This window comes from Spea bombifrons, chromosome 2, assembly GCF_027358695.1.
Source record: "Spea bombifrons isolate aSpeBom1 chromosome 2, aSpeBom1.2.pri, whole genome shotgun sequence".
NCBI classification, from domain to species: domain Eukaryota; kingdom Metazoa; phylum Chordata; class Amphibia; order Anura; family Pelobatidae; genus Spea; species Spea bombifrons.
In genome coordinates this window covers 137,415,840-137,422,081 of record NC_071088.1, presented here as the reverse complement: position 1 = coordinate 137,422,081, position 6,242 = coordinate 137,415,840, and positions in this window count along the sequence as shown.

Here is a 6,242-nt window from a genome sequence, read left to right as displayed (position 1 = left end):
ATATCATGGGGCAGAGTGGCATATAGGAGGGCATAAGACATTTCTGGAGGCAGAGTGGCATATAGAGGGTTAAAAGGCACATCATGGGGCAGAGTGGCATATAGAGGGTTAAAAGGCACATCATGGGGCAGAGTGGCAAATAAAGGGGCATTAAGGGGGGTTGGCAAATAAAAGGAAATAAAAAAATATATATTTTTCTCAATCATAGCTTTTATTAAATATGAAAAAATTGTTTACATGAATTAATATTTACTAGTAAAACTTTTTTCCTATAGGGTAGTCTTATATTAAGGCTTTTTGTTTTTTTCCTAAAATAATATTTAGATTTTGGGGGGTCGTCTTATAATCAGGGTCGTCTTATAATCGAGCAAATACGGTATTTTACTTTTTTTTTTTTTTTTTACTGCCACCTAGTGGACATAGTCCTACATACGTTTTGTACTCGGCATGAGACGGAGCCGCTGGGTTTGCGTGAACTTTTACTCGTACAGGATGATAGAGGTACTCGTTCGTCGGTTGCGTTGACGTAGGGAGTGTCAGACTACATGCTAGTTACATAAACCATATCGCTTTTTACATTTCTGGCCCTCGCGGGCTGAGCTTTAAAGCGGATCTGTCCCTTTTTCCCCAAATAGTATGCTGTGCTATTACATGATGATGTCATGGTTACAGATAAGCAATGTGTAAACTTCTAAACTTCCTGGATAATTATTCCTCCCCATTGTCTCCCTCTAATTGCTCGGCTGCTGATTATTGTTGATTGGTTCAGGTAATGTTAAGATGACTTGCCTCGTTGGTTCCTAGGTGGTCCAGCCATTGGAGCCTCCAATTATTTCCGCCCCAAGATTAGGGGGGTTTAAGACACCAGGGGCTCTGTGTTTTTCCACCTGATACTTGGGGTCCCTTATTCTGACCTTCGTCTCTGACCTTCATGCCCGTCTCCTGATCGCCTGTTTGTCTCGTCCTACCTTTTACGTTAATGGCGGCTTCAGATTTCCTTGACCTTCCACCAGGGGGAGATGGAGAGCAGCCCCTTCCCCGAACAACGGCTTCACGGATTTCCTCGAAAAAGGGGAAAAAATATCAAGACCGGAAGAATTGATTGGATAATGCTGGCCCTGCCACCGGCTGCCACCAATCCCTGCTTCCGTTAGGTGAAAAATCAAACCTAATATCTACAAAACGATGACTATAAAACAGCGAGAGTTGTATTTATTATTATTATTTTTTTTTTTTGCATTTTCCACTAAATGTAAAGCACCTAGCATTACAGAGGAAGCTCCTGAACGCCGCGTAGGCTCTCCACGCTCTGTGCGGTTCCACGCGAACGTGATTTCACTTCGTTGTCTTCTCTTGAAGGAAGTTCCAAAATAACTTTTATATAGCAAGAGCCGCTTCCAGAGAAAGGAATTGAAACTTCCTTACCCGGAGCATTATTTGGATGTATTTAAAGAACAAGCGCCGTGTCGCTAAACGGTGCGCGCGGTGATAGCTGGTGGACAATGCAATGCTTCAACAAAGGGTTAAAAAGGTGCATGCTGCCTAAATAAAGTGTTCACGTTCTTACTCACCCGATGGCTGGAAATATGATTCTTTTATTATATATTATTATTATTTTTTTCCCCTTATTATTTACTCAGGTGGGCTTTATTCTTTTCATTAATTTAAAAAATAATTCATTCTTCATTTTGTTGCCATAGCAGCACAAAAAAACTTTATATTTTTATGTCTGGCCCTAACTAATTGGAAACGTAAGAAGTGAGCAGTCACGGGCTTGGACGAGGACACGCGTAGTTGGAGGGAAGAAGAGGGAATGGAGAGCAAAATAATATATTCGGGGTTCATGTGTCCAGCTAAACAAACGCGTCGGTGATCATCATGCTGTTCTCGAGGCCAAGGATCTAAACACAGAAGGTGTGTGGAACCCAGAGGTCTCAGATATATGTGTGTATATGTTATGTATGTATATCTGTGTGTGTATATATATATATATGTATATATATGTGTGTGTGTGTACATGTTAGGGTGTGTATATATGTATGTATGTATATCTGTGTATATATATATATATATATATATATATATATATATATATATATATATATGTGTGTGTGTATGTGTATATGTTAGGGTGTGTGTGTATGTGCCAAGGCTGGCCTATCACGTGAAAAACACGAATTTAGAACGTTTATTTTGCGCTCTAGATTTTTCCTTCTCCTTTCGTTCCGCTGTAACTGCGTTTCTGCTTTTAGAGATAAGAATAGTTTTCGTGTTGCGTAATCCTTTTGTGAAAACAAACTCCACAAAGTCAACAAAGTCCGTTCTGTCGGACGGGTCACTGTAGGGTAGACGTCATGGCGACCGTAGAAAAGTGTTTGGTTTTTTTGTCCAAGCTCCCATTAGCTAGCAGTAACAAAAACCCCCGCCGTCATTGTGAGCTCGCGGTACTCCGGTACTACGTTTAGGTCACCGGTGGACCACCATGCAAGGGGGTGAGGACGTCGGCTTCCATGATGTCATCACAAAGTCCACAGTGGTCACGTTCTACAACTATTTAGATGGCCGGAACCGTAGGACAGGCGGCGGCACCGATTCCTTCTGGATGATTCAACCAAAACATTAGGACAATCATGAGTTATTTGTAATCCTAAAACCACGCGGGGTCCGGAATCAGGACAACAAAAAAATATGAGCGGACCCTACAAAGATTAAGACTAAAACAAGAAGCGTGTGGAACGTTTCTCCAGGAGCATTCATTGTATACATGCCACATTCCGAGTAATCCCCGATACTCGCTTCGGTCAACGGGGAGCACCGGCTGGACTTTGACAGATGAACATCTTCTGGATCGACAGCAAGGTCCACCGCTTGGACCGCATGTTCCTTTATGTTCTAAAGTCCAGGACGGCGTGCAGCTGCTGCTTAATGGAACGGAAGGAGAGACGGAGAGCTTACGGAACTCTTCTACGTAGGCCAATAAAAGACAATATCAACTTCGACTGAAGTGTTTCTTGGAAACGCGAGGAAGTTTCCGGACTTCGGCGTCTCCATCAGCGGCACGGAGCGAGGGGACGCCTCGGATACTTTGTATCAAGATCTACGCAATGGGATGTGAAGCGCGTTTACTGCGTCCGCCGATGGCCGTGTTCACGAGATCACTCGCAGATGAACCGAACCCGGCCGGCGGGTGATGAATGGCCCGTATGATGTCACGCGGATGCATTTTGAGGTTAGAGCTGGCAGTTAAGTAAGTCCCAGCCGCCGGGCTGTGGCGTAATATGTTTCAGGTTGACGTATCTGGCGGGACCGGCGATGAATAATTTGGTTTCTTCTCTGTTGGCTGCGTTCCATCCACGAAGATCGTGTTTTTGTGTTTTTCCTGGACGTTCTTGCAGCCAAACCTCTCAGAGATGACTCCGCGCCGTGTGTTTAATGTAACCGGTCATTCAAACACGCAAAACAACGGCTGGGTTCCCACTCACAGCCTGGACGCCGCCAGTTTTGGGTCATTTTGGGCAGGTACAACTCAAAATGATAAATTATAATCTAAATAACATAAGCTCCTGGCAGCTCGCCTCCGATTGGCTACAGGCTTTGTATGTTTTTGAATTTTCAAATGTAAGAATATCAACATTCATAAAACTTCGTTTCAAAATCAAGGGTTTTTTTTTTTTTTGGAAAGCAGATGCTTTTAAGTTAAATTACCTCATTTAACCAATTAATTTATTTTATTGCCCTGAGGCTTGCGGTTTTCGGTCCGTTTAGCGCTGGCGTAATGATCGGTATGCTCGTGGACTGCGCAGATTGTTAATTTCCAAATTGCGTTCCTTATTTATTTTTTCTCCGTTTCCTGGCGGAACGGCTTCTGGCTGTGACGGAACGATTATGTTTTTGGGAACCTGAGCTTCTTACCCGGAGATGCCGAGTGCATTGCTGCTCCCGTGCCCAGAGGAAGCAGAAGTTGCCCCGCTGGGGCAGCCGATGCGTTGCCTTGTGTCGGGGTTAGGGCAACGCTGAGCCGGAATACACCGTTCACACGCATGCATACACACAGATCCCAGCTCCTGTCTGCGCAGAGTATCTCTGCTCCTGTCTCTGCCGGCTGCTGGCTGGGGGATCCTGACACGATAACTCTGACTCTTGCCTTTTTCACACAAAAAAAAGAGAGCCGTGCCGCTTCCACGCTTATCAGAACGCGAGACTGCGAAAGAAGCTTCTTACTAAGCGTAGACTCGCCTATGACGCCATACGCTGACGAATACTCAAACACTTTAACACCGTACACTTACCATAACACACACACATTCTAACACAATACACTTATACATACACACACACCTTCTAACACCGTACACTTACAATAACACACACACATTCTAACACAATACACTTATACATACACACACACCTTCTAACACCGTACACTTACAATAACACACACACATTCTAACACAATATACATACACACACACCTTCTAACACCGTACACTTACCATAACACAATACACCTATACATACACACACACATTCTGACACAATACACTTATACACACACACATTCTAACACAATACACATACATACACACACACATTCTAACACAATACACTTATACATACACACACACACATTCTAACACAATACACGTATACACACACACATTCTAACACAATACATTTATACACACACACATTCTAACACAATACACTTATACATACACACACACATTCTAACACAATACACTTATACATACACACACACACACACACACACAGTCTAACAATACACTTATACATACACACACACACACACACATTCTAACACAATACACGTATACACACACATTCTAACACAATACATTTATACACACATTCTAACACAATACACTTATACATACACACGCACATTCTAACACTATACACCTATACATACACACACACATTCTAATACAATACACTTATTCACACACACATTCTAACACAATACACGTATACACACACACATTCTAACACAATACACTTATACATACACACACACACACATTCTAACACAATACACTTATACATACACACACACACATTCTAACACAATACACTTATACATACACACACACATTCTGACACAATACACTTATACATACACACACACACACACACACACATTCTAACACAATACACTTATACATACATACACACGCACACATTCTAACACAATACACTTATACATACACACACACACATTCTAACACAATACACTTATACATACACACACACATTCTAACACTTATACACACACACACTTAGCCAGTTGGGTTGTAGCACTGAAAAGCAGGTGCCCACAGGGTTGAAAATGGTTGGGGACATATATATAGATATATGTGTGTGTGTATATATTTTTTTCTAACTATTTATTTTTTGTTTCTGTAGCAAGTTCATAAAATGTAACACCTTCTCATATGTGCCTAAACTGTGTGATATTGTGTACTGTCACCCACGTGGGCTGCGTGTGCAATCTACATGTATGTGCAACCACATTTATGGGATACATTTACCAAGGGGTCTGGGAGCTTTTACGAGGGAGAGGAAGCAGTGTATGTGTGTGAGTGTGTATAGTGTTAGTCAGTGAGTGTAATGTAGGGTTAGTATGTGAGTGTGTGTGTATAGTGCGAGAGTCAGTGTGTGTGTTAGCATAGGTTGTTGGATAGAGTGTGCCTGTGGTGTTTGCGTGTACGAGCGCGTGGTGTTTTGTGTGTGTGTCAGCATATAGTGTTAGATTGTGTATATTAGTGTTAGCATGCGTGTGTGTATGCGCATATGGTGTTAGCATGTGTGACTGTGAGGTGTGTGTGCGAGCATATGATTTTAGTATGTGTGTATCTGTTACTGTATGACGCTAGCGTGTGTAAGCATATGTTAGTTACAATTTATTTAAAAATTGAATATTTAGCAATTATTAACTTGATTTGCTAATAATTTAATGTATTTATTTTTTAGCTTATTAAATACACGTTTTCACTAATTTATCATTTCATTAAATAGAATATAATTACTGAATTTGCCAAATATTGAATACCTTTTCTATTATTTATTACATTAATTTTGTCAGCGATCTTTATTATCTTCAGAATGGGGCATATTTCTTAATTACAATTCATATAATATTTTATATTAAGGGGATATACGATGGGGGGGGCGTCTCCTACATTTTTTTCTTTTTTTTTCTTTCTTTCTTTCTTTCTTTGAAT